General features: G+C 41.1%; 1 long non-coding RNA gene across 4 annotated transcripts in view; it reads right to left on the minus strand.

Moving 5' to 3' along the window:
* Window positions 1–13,917, minus strand: part of LOC147830163 (uncharacterized) — a 708,257-nt gene extending 694,340 nt beyond the window's left edge. For 2 of the 4 annotated variants that reach the window (XR_015444498.1, XR_015444499.1), the window contains exon 1: window positions 13,488–13,917. This is a non-coding gene — a long non-coding RNA (uncharacterized LOC147830163). The remainder of the gene's footprint in view (window positions 1–13,487) is intronic. The other 2 variants (XR_015444501.1, XR_015444504.1) reach the window with 2 other exon arrangements.
* Between the last annotated feature and the right edge of the window lie 401 nt (window positions 13,918–14,318).

The raw sequence follows: 14,318 nt of genomic DNA on the forward strand, positions 1-14,318 counted from the left end.
GTCTAGCTGCTTAAATTCCATGGCTAAAAATCTCACAAAAGTCACAACTTTTAAGAATAAAAAGAGTGCAAGTAGAAACATCACCATATCCTAAAGGTAACAGGCAGAAACCCTGGAGTTGTGACTCTATATGATAAATTCATTAATCTTCCCCTCTGGATTGTTGGGTTTTGATATTATAAGTGAATACCTTCATAATTTTTAAATATTTTAAATTATGAATCGTTAAGACAAAATTTTATAGCGTATTCCCACCTTGATTGATTACAAAATAACTAATTCATTAATAAAAAGAATCTGCACACTTTTCTCCCCCATAAACCTTCACAGATGTCTTAGGAAGGGCTTCCACTTCTGGAAGAATCTTACTGTATTAAAAATCAAAAGATGATGATAACCAACGCTGTTCACAGTATACACAGCAGTATTTCACAGCTTAAATATACTTCCTTGTTCAAGAAAAAAATCTCTCATAGGGTTGCTCAAGGACCCTTTCAAATGTAAGAATGTGCCTATAAAAAAAAAATAGGAGCAGAAAAATGACAAGTGGCCAGAGGACCTAAAGACCAAAGCTCTGGTGGGGTCCTGCAAAAGAGACAAATCAAGTGAGTTTAAGATTCAGTAACTGTTAAAGATCTAAATATTAAGACAGAAACACTAAACTTGCTGGAAGATAAGTTAGGTAGAACTCTTGAAGACATTGGCATAGGAAAAGACTTCATGAACAAATCCTCAGTGGCACGGGAACTAGCACAAAGAATCAACAACTGGGATCTCATCTTATTAAAAAGCTTCTGCACTCCAAGAGAAACCACCAACAGAGCTAAGAGACAACCTACAATATGGGAAGAAATTTTTAGCACCTGTACCTCAGACAAAGATCTACTATCAAGAATACATAAAGAGTTGAAAAAAATCAGACCCCCTAAATTCAAAGACCCAATTCAAAAATGGGCATCTGAAATGAACAGACATTTCTCAGGCAAAGAGGTAAAGGCAGCAAATAAATACATGAAAAAATGTTCAACATCACTGTTCGTTCGAGAGATGCAGATGAAAACAACACTGAGATTCCACCTCACCCAAGAAAGAATAGCAGCTATCAAGAAATCAACCAATAACAAATGCTGGCGTGGTTGTGCAGAGAAAGGAACACTTTTCCCCTGTTGGTAGGAGTGCAGACTGGTGCAACCACTGTGGAAATCAGTATGGAGATACTACAAAGAACTAGGAATAGAGGTCCCATTTGACCCAGCTACTCCCCTACTGAGTATCTTCCCCAAAGAATTAAAAGAATCATACCACAGTGATATATGTGCACCCATGTTCATAGCAGCACAGTTTGTAATAGCTAAAGCTTGGAAACAGCCCAAGTGCCCATCAACTGGAAACTGGATAAAGAAGATGTGGTTTTTTTATAAAATGGAGTACTACTCAGCCATAAAGAATGAGAAACTAGAGTCATTTATAGCTAAATGGATGCATATCGAGGCCATACTCCTAAGTGAAATAAATAGGACACACATGTGTAAATACTGAATAGTTTGTCTGGTGTGAGAAACTGAAAGTGTAAATAAGGATTAAAATGATTAAAATGAATAATTGATAATTTGAAATAGGAGAAGGTCCAAAGGTGTAGGGGTGGCAGGAGGGGAAGGGGAAAGGGAAGAAGGGAAAGGAAAAATTATGAGAAAAGAAAAAAAATGGAAACAGAATCTATGGAAATAGGGAAGGGTGGAGGGGGTGAAGGGTACACAGGGAATGGGGAAAAAATAAGAACCAAGACCCATCATGTACAGATTCAAGCACCCAATGATAAATGTAAATGTATTGTATACCTAAATGTACCAATAAAAGAATTTTTAAAAGAAAGATTCAGTACCTGGCGAGACCACTGAGAGGAGAAGGAATGAGATGATAACTGAAAATTTACAATTCACAGGTGAAAGGGTGGCAGCGCTTACGTTCAGGGTAAAATTCAAAGCAAGAGTCTGGGTGGAAAGCTCCTCCATTCAAAATGGGTTTGTTCCTTAGGGGCTCAGTAGACAGCTGAGGACAGCGGTCCTACATGGACAGGAGGAACACAGTGCCCGGAAGTGGCTGAGGGCAGGATTGGGGAGTTTATTTACATCTCATTGTAATGCTGGACCTCAGGGTACCCCCTGGCCCATTGTGAACCCAGGACTATCGATTACAAATCCCCCCAAAATTACAAAAAGTCTCATTTGGTTTACCAGCAGGAAACACTGAATGAAACCCAAGAAAAATTATTTTTGTTTTTTTTCTTCTAAAGAAATACCTACAAGATAAAGGGAAAAAATCTTTCTCCAGTGCAGCAAAATAGACTGTCTGTGACCTTATATCATGATTAGTCTATTGGTGCTGATCAGTGAGGTGACACTTAATTACATGGTGCTTTTCATTTTCTAAGTGCGTTCCAAGTACTGTATTAACTAATTAACAACGGGAAACCTGATGTTTCTTGGAAAAGACTGCTGTCACTACTTCTTTTCACCTCTCGGATGAACTTTTTTTTTTTTCTTCATTTTGAAATACAACATGCACACAATGGGTGATATTTAAACTTTTCAAACTAATGATTACAGCAAGCAATTCATTTTCCTCGTGCTTCCAGAGCTGAATTACAATGAAAAAGGACGGAAGCAAGCTCTCTGAAAAGAGTAAGTCTGGCTCATAAAAGCCCACCTGGTGAGCACCAGTGAACCCTGCAAGAATGATGGTGCAGAGCCACGGGCCTCTGTAGCCTCTGGAGGCGGGTGGCACAAGGACACCAATCCCCACTTGTACTGGATGCTCTAATGTGAGGACAAATCAAGATTTTTCTTCTTTACCTCTAACAGTTTTAAAATAGTGATCACCAGCTGCTTGCCTCACAAGGTCAAGGTCCCAAGTTCGATCCCAGTACCAAAAAAACATTAAATTAAAATAAAATAAAATAGTGACCACCAAGCATTCATCAAAAGAACACCGAGGTAATACAGTATATTCACTTTGAAGACAAATGTTTTGGGTTCATGCAAAAGTCTCTTACCAGTTCATATAAGGATGTGGATTATGATATCATTCGGATTATTATTCATTCATTCCCCTGAAGTACAAAGTCTGGTCAAAAAATACAATGTGTGTTTAAATTTTAAAAACTTATTGCAGAAACAGACACATTGTCATTAATCCCTCTCAAAATCCTCCCCCTCACTTCCAACACACTTCTGCCATTTTTCTTGCCACTTTCTGAGCAGTTCTGGAGTCCTCTTCTGTGTCTTTTCATAGCTGTCTTGATGCCCTTAATTGAGCCAAATGTTTATGGCAATTTTTGTCAAATAAAAACATGACTGTGAGTCATCATCCACCTATTCACTGGATCTGGAACTGTGTGACTTCTAGCTCTCCCCCAAAATCAAAATGACCATGGTGGGTAAACATCTTGAGTTGATTAGGAAGTTGGGGCAGACAGGACACTGAAATTAAAGACACAAAAGAGGACTCCAGAACTGCTTCAGAAAGTGGCAAGAAACAATGGGATAAGCATGTTCAAAGAAAGGGGGAGTATATTGAGGGAGTTTAGTGACAACGTGTCTTTTGCTATAATAAAGTTTTTTAATTCACCATATTCGGGGATCATACCACCTATAAAGTGCCTAAAATGAGCAAAGTCCTCTGTGGAGGATCAGCCCTATGCAGAGGTAGGAAAGACATATCTCCAATCATAACTCAAAAGCTGGGAGGTTGTTGTATTTACAAGCGCTCCCTCTTCCTTCCCATAAAATTCCTGTCTGCCAAGGCCAGATTTAAATCTTCAATGCAGAAGAAGGTAACATGAGATATTTAAAAGCAAACTCAACAGCCTTGCGTGAGATCTTCACAGACTGCTGCAGAGGGACAAACTTAGGAAGGTTATTGACCTCCTCTGGACTTCTACTTCCTCACACATAAAATGCGAACTATGATACTTTGATAACTATATGTGCCATAGCCTGCATACAGAGTGTAATTGGCTTTGTTCTTTGATTTTTTTAAAATGCTTTTCTATTTCTTATACTGCTAATGTGGCTCCTTATGCTTAAACGGGTGGTGTTTCTGGGCAAATTATAAATAAAACTTCTTTGCCCACTTATTATAAATATTAAATAATGTAAGAAAAATCCCTACCCCATGATTGTGTTGTGTAGGATACGGAGTCAGAGAACCCTGGTTAGAAGTCTTGATTATAGCATTCAGTGAGCCCGGCTTCCTACCTTATTAATTTCCTGTGGCATCATTCATAATGTTAAGTAATAGGGTAATTATGCATTAGATTTCTATTGACTAATGTTGACTTAGCCAGGCAAGTAAAACACACATATCCACATGCGCACAGGTACACACCAGTGTGCACGCGCGCGTGCACACACACACACACTTGATCTGCTTCCCTCCAGCCGAGGAGTAAGAAGCAGTTTCCTACAGAGGCTTTGAGAGCTTCCTAGGGAAGATTAGCCCCCAAAATTACTGGTATCAGAAAGAGCTAGACGTGAATACTTTTCTGTCTGAAGTACACATACAATTAACTCGGCAGCTCTCAAAACCAAGTCCTGGGGGCAGGAGCAGATCTGTTACTTACCTTGTGTGTTACCTTGTGTGTTTCTTATCTTGTGTGCTACTCACCCTGAGCTTTACGAATACAGATATGGTGAGCTCTAGATCCCTAATAATTCTCAGTCTGGCTCAGGTTATTTACATATTATCCCACCTCAAATATCTAAGGAAAAGTCTTTCTAATTTCGGCTTGTGTGCCCTTGAATAATTTAGTCCAGGGGTCACAAAGGCAAAGATTACAATCAAGTAAATATTTTCCTAGGACAGTTCTCTGTTCATTCTCCCCGTCATCCTTTAATCCAAATGAGACCTGAGCAGATATGCACAAATTCCAGTTTGTTCCATATAGACAAATTTCAAATCCCTCTTGCCTATTTCTAACTTTGTTATTTACGTTTATGATATAATATTAGCTATATTTATGTACATCTAGAGAAGAGCAATTGCAAAAATTTATCAAGAATTCTCTTCAGAAAACCGTCCTCATAATAAGCATAAATTGTTAACATCTATCACCGTATGATGTAACCACATAAAAGCCTTTTCTAGTCTCATGCCCATAAGGTACTGCTCTATTACGTTACAATGATAAATGGCAAAACACTCTTGCACGACACTTAGTCATTATGGAATTCTACAGGGAATGAGCAAATACTACCAAGGCTTCCTGTAAGTAAGGGAGGCTAAAAGTCAGCATCAGATTCTTAAATCAACGGATCTCTTTCTTCACAATATTTATTTCTGGGAAAACAATTTACCACTAAACACAACTATAGCGTAAGATCAGCGCAATCACGAACCAGGAGCAAAAGCACCACAATGCACTGGAATGACAGTGGCTAAGTGTGTGGCCTGGGGATGGACTTGATAATTTGCCTCAGGCTAAAACAGTCATGATATTCTATCCTGCAATGCACCAAATTCCCAATGATACCTGAAGAATGGATATAAGAAATTAAGATACAGAGATAAATCCCAAATTTAAGTTAAGCAATAGTTAACTCCCAGTCATCCATTACTTTTTTAAGTATTACCTGCAGAGATTTGTCTCTAAATCTTTCTCATAGTTTCTTCCACTCCCAGATTAACTATTAAATTGTCATTCACTCTTCTCTGTGTGATACTATTATTCAATGAGTACAATATAGAGTTATTATGTGTCTTTCCTTCTTTAATCAACTTAATTTTTTGTTCAAACAAAACATTTTAAAATTTTTTAAATATTCTGAGTCTTTGTTATAAGATTTTTTTTACTTTTATAATTTAAGAAAAAAAATCACACACTCGTAACATTTTTTTATCTTTGAGAAACTTTTTTTTTTACCACCTGACAATTTTTAGGCCTTTCCTGGACCTCTTGTTTGTGAAGAGCAGTAGAATATGCCACACCCAAATGTGACATTTTGGCACAGGAATCTTCCAGCCTGAAGATGATTGAGAAACTAATACAGAAGTTCCCTGCCCTCCCCCTGTGGATAGCTGAAAAGCAGAATATGAATTTACAAGGTGTCCCTCTTTCCCTACCTGGAGGGATCTCCCCTGACCAAAGGATCCTTGAAAGCAAGAGAGCACACAGAGGAAACACACGAACAGTCACAGGAGTGAAGGCCAGAAGGTGGTCACATGCACGATCCCACGGGAGGACCCACATCAGGAGCCACGGGCCCAAGAGCTCCGGCGGTCACCCTGAGCACGCCCTGCGGAAGTGGGGACAGGATCCCAGCAAGCTTCTGGCCCTGGCTTACCCCACAGGGCACCCACTTACAACAGCGCTCCTCTAACCGCTCCTGCCCAGAGCAATGCAAGACCTGCTTCCCCACCTGGACTGTCCATGATGTTCACAAGACTTCACTGGGATGTGCAAACAGCAGTATCTCTACCTATGCTCTCTCTACTATCTCCTTCTTATTGTGCTTATTCTTCTATTTATTAAATTTTCTGTCCTATTTATTGTTAAAGAAATTATTCCCCTTTGTTCCATGCAGCAGGAGTGGAGAAGGATGGGTTTAAGCATCAGTAGAGTTTTGCCTCCTTTCTATTCACCACTCCCCCCGCCTTCTGCAAGCCGCAGAGCTCTGACTTCAACAGTCTGCCTCCTTCAACTCTTTTTCTTTCCTTTTTGGTCTGTTACTGAAAATCAGAGCAATAGATAAAGTCAATGAAAAGCTACTCTGCAGCTCAAATTCTTCATGAGTTATCAGAGTAGTAGCTTGAATCTTAAGCATGTGCAGAGGCAGGGGAAGACAGTCTTCTACCAGCCAAGGAGAGGGGTGATGCACACTGCCCTTCACAGTTCTCAGAGGCAACCAACCCTGCCACCATCCACAGTTGGGATTCCAGGCTCCGGAACTGTGAGACGAGATGTTTCTACTGCATAAGCCACCCAGCTTGTGGTGCTTTCTTACTGCAGCCTAGAAAACTAATATAGAGACATCTAAAATCACATCCAGAGGAGACATTAAAAGTGAGGGTTCAGAACTGGGTGTGCCTCCCTCAAGGCCATTGAGAACATTCTATCCTCACTGGAAGATAAAAAGTGAGCTCATGCCACAGGTGGTGCATCCCTATAATCCCAGCACTCAGGAGGCTGAGGCAGAAGGATCACTGAGAGTTTGAGGCCAGCTTGGGCTACACAGTGAGTTCAAGGCCAGCTTGAACTACATAGTGAGACCCTGTCTCAAAGAAAGAAAAAGTGAGCTCATGTATACAAAACACATAGCATAGTGCCTGACACACAGTCATCACTGAAAATCAGTGGGTCCTCACCGCGCTCCAGGAGTAAGAGGACGCACACACACATACACACACACACACTCCATCCTTGTCGCCTTGTAGGTGAGTACCAGGCTCGCTGACCCAGACAGAGGATCAGGGACTGACTTAACATCCACCACAGGCCACCTGGAAGGCCTTGCCTGTTGGGTAAGAAGACACCCAAAATACTCATTCACACTCTCGGATCTGACAAAACACCATGAAATGAAGACAATGGGATGGCTCTTACAGGACAGAAAAACAGTTAACACGATAAATCCCTTACTTCAAAGGTAAACTAGATCTTCACATGCAAAAGAACGAAACTGGACCCTTATCTTCACCCCATACACAAAACTCAATTCAAAAGTGGATTAAAGACTTAAGCACGAGACCTGAAACCATGAAACTCCTAGAAGAAAATGTAAAGGGAAAGTTCCTCGACATTGATATTGGTAATGATTTTTTAGGGTATAGCACCAAAAGCACAGACAACAAATAAAGCTTGCAGGGCCGGGGATTCAGCTCAGTGGTTCAGTGCAAGCGCAAGAACCTGAGTTCGATCCCCAGTACCAGAAAAGAAAAAGAAAAAGAAAAGAAAGCTTGTATGATCCCCTCCAGTTTAAAAGTTTCTGCACACCAAAGGAAACAATCAGTAAAATGAAAAGGCAACTTACAAAGAAAATATTTGTAAACTATAAATCCAATAAGGGATAAATAAGGGACTCATACAATTCTGTAACAAAAATAACCTGATTTTGAAATGAGCACAAGGACCTAAACTCGCATTTTTCCACAGAAGACATACAAGCAACCAATGAATATCTGGGAAGGTCCTCAATATCGCTAATCAATTGGGAAATGTAAATTAAAATCACAATGAAATGCCACCTCCCACCTGGTAGAATGGCCATGAAGAAAACAAGAGGCAGCAAGCATTGGCAATGATGTGGAGCAAAGAGAGCTCTTAAACACTGTGGGAGGACTGTAAATTGGTACCGCTTTTAAGGAAAATAATGTGGAGATTTCTCAGAAAAGCAAAGACAGAACTGCCGTATAACCCAGCAATCCCACCTCTACATCTATGTGGGAAATAAAACCACTGCTTTGAAGAGATACAGTCACTACGGTATTATTCACACTATATAGCCAAACTAGGACAAAGTGGCCACTGATGGATACATGGATAAAGAAAATGTGACATATGTACACGGGCTGATCAAAAAATACAGCATGTGTTTAAATTTTTAAAACTTATTACAGTAAAAGCCACATAATCATTTAGCGCCTTCACAATCTGCCCCCTCACTTTGAACACAGTTATGCCAACATTCTTGCCACTTTCTAACACAGTTCCCAAAATCCTCTTTAGAGTCTAGTTGCACTGTCATGGCTGCCTCAATGTCCTGAATGGGTTCAAAATGTTTACAGCAATTTCTGTCAAATATAAATATGATGGTGTGTCCTCATCCACCTGGCCTTCCCCCAAAGTCATGGCCATGAGACGGAAACGTTTTGAATGGACTCAGGACATCAAAGCAGCCAGGACAGCACAACTGAAGACCCTCACAAAGGAGCATGTCCAGAACTGCCTCAGGAATAACGATGGGACAAGTGTGTTTGAAGAAAGGGGAGGATTTTGAGGGGGATTGTGGCAATGTGTCTTTTACTGTCATAAGTTTTTTAAATAACATTTGCCATGTGTTTTTGTTTCGTTTGTTTGTTTGTTTGGTACCGGGGATCGAACTCGTGTCCCTGCGCTTGCGCAGCAGGTGCTGAAACCACTGAGCTAAATCCCTGGCCCCCACGTGTTTTGATCACAGCTTAAATGTGACTATTATTTGGCCTTAAAAAAATAAGGAAATCTTGTCATTGGCAACAACAAGGATAACCCTGAAGAACATTGTACTAAGTGAACAGAAAGGCAAATACTTCAAAATCTCACTTATGTGTGGACTCTAAAAACAGTCTAGCTCAGAAAAGCAGAGAATATGATGGTGGTTATCAGGGGTTGGAAGGTGGAAAAAAATGGGGAGATGTTTGTCAAATGGTACAAACTTTCATTTATAAAACAAATCAGCTTTAAAGTGAAGTATAGTGAGGAACACCTGTAATCCTAGTACCCCAGAGATTGAGACAGGGGGATGGCAACAAATTGAAGGCTGATGTGGACTACATAGCGAGTTCAAGGCCAGCCTGGGCTAGATAGCAAGACCCTGTCTCAAAAAACCAACAACAACAACAAAAAAATCAATTCTGAAGACCAAATGTACAGAACAGTGGCTATGGTTATAAACACTGGAGTTAATACTTGAAATTTACTGAGAATATAGATCTTCAGTGTTCTTACAACACACGTGCGTGCGCACACACACACACAGATGACTACATGACTTAGCTTTTTATTACCTGAACTATGTGATAAACACATTAATAAGCTAATAAGCTTGGGTGTGGCCATTACATCACACTGTGTATCAAAACATCCCTCATACACCTTAAATACTATATACAATCTTTATCTGTCAATCAGACCCAAGTAAAGCTAGAAAAAATAAAGTATTTTTAAAAAATAAACAAGTTTAGAGAGATCATCAAAAATAGAGACTAGCTAGAGGAGTGAGTCCGTAAGGTTTATCATCACCCACTGAACATATGCAAATATTTCCCCATGATATCCCTTTCCACTCCCAATAGTCACCACAAAGATTACTCAAAGCCCAGGCCCTCTTTGATAGGAACCCAGCTTTTCCTGCAAGAAAGCACTCATGACATGAGCCATAAAAAATGCTTCAAAAAGCCCCATGTGGTCATAGGTGGGGCTTTTATAGAGGTGGCTGAATCTAGGGTATGTGCTGCTGGGATCAAGGTTACGATACGATGCTAGGATTGACTCATGGTATGGAGTTAGGATTAAAGCTGCCCCACCCTGGGTGCAGCCTGGATAAGATATAAGGGACAGAAAGAGGGTCACTGCTTGTTGCTTATTGCTTGTTGCTTGCTACTTCACTGCTTTGCTGCCTTCTACCTGCCATGAACTGTTTGTCCTCTATGTTGCCCCTCTGCCATGCCACCCTGCCTTGGAGCCAGCCCAGTATGAGCTGAAACCTCTACAAACCAAGCCAAATAAGCCTTTCCTCCTTTAACTTTGGGTGTCAGGTATTTTGTCTCACCAATGAGAAAATTAACTAAGATACTGTCTAAGTAGGATAGAATAGAACTCATTGCACAATTTTCAACTCTAAGTTTTTCTCTGATGCTAATGTTGCTACAATTTGGACTACACTTACCTGAGTCCACTGCCAGCCTCTACCAATCTGATGAACAGGGCACTAGGGATGCAAAGGCCTAGCGATCAGGAGGAATTCTCTCTGGTGACAGAAGGAGCTTGCAGCAAGCCCAGCCTCCTGGAGCTGCAGAGGCAGGGATGTCCTGGATCATCAACAGAAGTACAAGAGCATGGCGTGTAGGCAGAGACATCTTGGCTGAACCAGTTCTGTGGCACAGAATCCAAGGCAGCTTCTCCAGTCCTCCTGATGATTCTGAGCCACTGAATCATTTTTCTGCTCAAATCTCTTAGTCACTCAGTGTTGATTGGAAATGAGGGTGTCCTAGCCACCTTCCTCATCCCCAAGGCACAATGCCCAGCAGCCACAACCTGGAGGAGGACAGGTTCCTTTTTGGCTTACAGTTACAATCCATGGTAGGCCGGCTCCAAGGCAGGCCCAGGACGGCAGAAGGGCATAGCGCAGAAAGCTGCTCACATCGGGGCAGCCAGAAAGCAGAGAGAAAGGATGAGCCAAAGAGGAAGATAAACCCTTCCACGTCATGCTCCCAATGGCCATCTCAACCAGGCCTGGCTATGAGTCCCTCTGAACTGAAATAAAGGGTTTCCACCAAAATACAAACTATCAAAATAAGGACAAGACCTTTGAAATATGTTCTTCACATGGTACATCACTATGCACTCAACAAACATGAGCTGTGTTATTATTGTCATTTGCTACATTTATTATTATTATTACCTAGAAAAGCAACAAATCTGTACCAGAATTCATCTCATGTATTTCTTTAGTCACAAAATTTCCTTCAAAGACATACATATGTTTATGGAAAAGATTAATTTAACTTTGCAAGTTCCCTCTCCACCTACATGCATCGACACTCCTACCTGTCAATGTCTTTGGTCTTGGAAAGACAGGGAGAAGAAAGAGGAGAAATAGGAGTAGGTCAGCGTATGAAAGGCAACATCAGTGATTTGGGATCTAACTTTAAGTCTATGATCAGCTACATACAGGAGGAAAGTATATTGCCTATGCTCTAAACAGACATTCTACAGGAAAAATCCTATCAAACACTATAAGGAAGATATACAAAGTACAGTGTTCAGATGGCTTGGCAGTTTTCTTATAAGAATTGTCCTAGCAGGATTACATGGTATAAAGAAAAATGGGATTAAGAGTTCAAACAGAGGCTACTTTATATCCTGGTTTCACAGCTAACCATCCATGTGAACAGAAAAAACACCATAATTAGTAGGACCAACTCTTCCCATCTGATGGGGTAGAAATTGGCACCTACCCTACCTTCTTTTCAGACTATTGTTCAGGATCAAAATGCAATCAGGATATTTTCTCTTAATAAGCAAACTCCTAGTTCATGGTGCCACTAACTGAAAAGTTAAAATTAGAACAGCAACCCTAGGAATAGCTAATATTGATTGAATGCTAAGTGTATAGTATTCAAAGCACTGATTTCTCATTTAATTTTCACAAGAATCTCTCTTATCCCAGCTTACATGAACTAATGTCACATCATTCACGGCTAAGGTCAAAGTTCTTGATCTGTTCACGGCAACACAACCCTCCTCAAAAGATGAGTCTAAAAGCACATGCAAGGAGAGGCACGCGGAGGGAGAATTCGTTCCACTGGGGACACAGTTATGAGTTGAACTGTGTCCCCCAGAAGGTATGCTGAAATACTAACCCACAGTACTCCAAAATGTGGCCTTATTTGGATGTAGGGTTTTTGTAGATTTAATCAAGTTAAAACCAGTTCATGAAAGCAGGTGCCAACCCAATATCTCTGTGTCCTCACAAAAAGTAGAAATGTGAAGAGACACACACAGTAGGGTCATGACATGAAGACACACAGGAAGAAGAGCATGTGACATCAAACGCCGAGTCTGGAGTGGAGTGGCTGCAACCAAGGGACCCCAGCAGTTAGGAAGAGGCAAGCAAGACTGAGAGAAGATGCAAGGAAGGCCCTGCAGTCTTCAAAGAAGCATGACCTCGACAGCACCTTGCGCTCGAACTTCTAGCCTCCAGTACTGGCATCATACTTTCTTCTGTCTGGTGCTGAGGGTGTAGCTTAGTGGGAGAGCACTGGCCCGGCATGAATAAGGCCTTCAATCCAATGCCAGCACCCATCCCCTACGTACACCCACAAAGTCTCTCATAGTAGGCCACTTAGTTCATGTCACTGTTCCAGTAGCCCTAGAGAATTAATATAACTATTGAGTTTAAAAGACCTATCAGGGGCCAGGGATTTAGCTCAGTGGTTCCGGCTCCTGCCTCACAGCGCAAGGACCTGAGTTCGATCCCCGGTGCAAAAAAAAAAAAAAAAGACTTATCAGACTTCCAAGTGATGTCCAACAGATAATGGAATATGAATCCAAAACTCGGGGAAAAAAAATCAATGCTAGATGTAATCTGGGAGTTATAAGCATCTAAGAGATAATTGTGTCAAATGCAGCTGGGGGAAAAAGGCAGAAAAATTCTCATTGAATTTAACAGTTGGACAAATAATTCATCTTAAGGGACAAAGTCCAGTAGGCATGCAGTGGGTTGAGCTATGAATGGGATCTGTTCCTCCCATGGTTATAGTAATTTGGAAATAACAAACATAAACCACTCTTACTAAGTTTAAAAGAGAGTGTGGAAAGCCAAGCTGTATGTGGGTCACATACACTCTGCAAAAATACATGGATACCTCCCAGAGCTTTTAAAACCCACTTACAGTATATCCCTGCATTACTTTACTATCAGCGTCTGACAAATTGGTACAAAGTCAACAGATTAAAACAACACACATTTATTATCACAGCTTGCATGAGTCAGGAGGCCACCACAGCTTACCTGGGTCCTCAGCTCAGTCACCAGGCTCCAGTGAAGGTGCCGGCTGGAGCTTCCATTCTTTCTGAAGCTCAAGGTCCTCTTTCCTGCTCACGCAACACAATCCACCTCCTTGCAGCTCTAAAATTCTTCCCAGCTTCCTTCCTCGAGGCTATCAGAAGAATCCACGACTATTTACATCTCTTCTCAATTCTTGCCTAATTAGGCCAACAGTGGCAGAATCTGCCTTTTGATTAATCCACAGTCAACTGGTTAGAGACTTAATTGCATCTGAGATTTATTTTCCAATATGAGGTAACATCCTCAAGAAAGTGGTAGCCTATCTTATCCACAGGTCCTGCCTGTGCTAAAGAGAAGAGGATTATGCTGAGCAGGAGGATCCCAGCTGGGACAGAACTCTGGAAGCATCTCAGAACCCTGCCTACACAAGTTCCCTTCCTGTCCGCTCCATTTCAAGCCTAAACACTAAAAATAAAAATGTATGTAACCACACTGCAGATATTCTGCAACCAGAATGCCTCGGTTCTCACCCCAGCTCCTCCTTTTTAATTGTGTGACTCTGAGCAAGTTATTTAACTCAGGTTCCCTGTCTGCAAAAACAGAGAGGGGAGTAGTTGCTACCCTACAGCCTACTGCAGGACTGAATCAGCTTACGAATCAAGGCTGTGAGAACAGTGCCTGGCACGCAGCTAAGCGCTATGTGAAGTGTTACCTACTATTATTTTCTCTCTTTGCCAGAAGAAACTTAGCAAAATGAGGTAAATATCTGGACAGGGGAACACTCAGATTTATCTCAAATATTTCTTCCTCTAAAAAAAGGATTTTAAATTCTTA

This window comes from Heterocephalus glaber, unplaced genomic scaffold, assembly GCF_053883595.1.
Source record: "Heterocephalus glaber isolate CG9 unplaced genomic scaffold, H.glaber_assembly_v1.0 deba00000331, whole genome shotgun sequence".
Lineage (NCBI taxonomy): Eukaryota > Metazoa > Chordata > Mammalia > Rodentia > Bathyergidae > Heterocephalus > Heterocephalus glaber.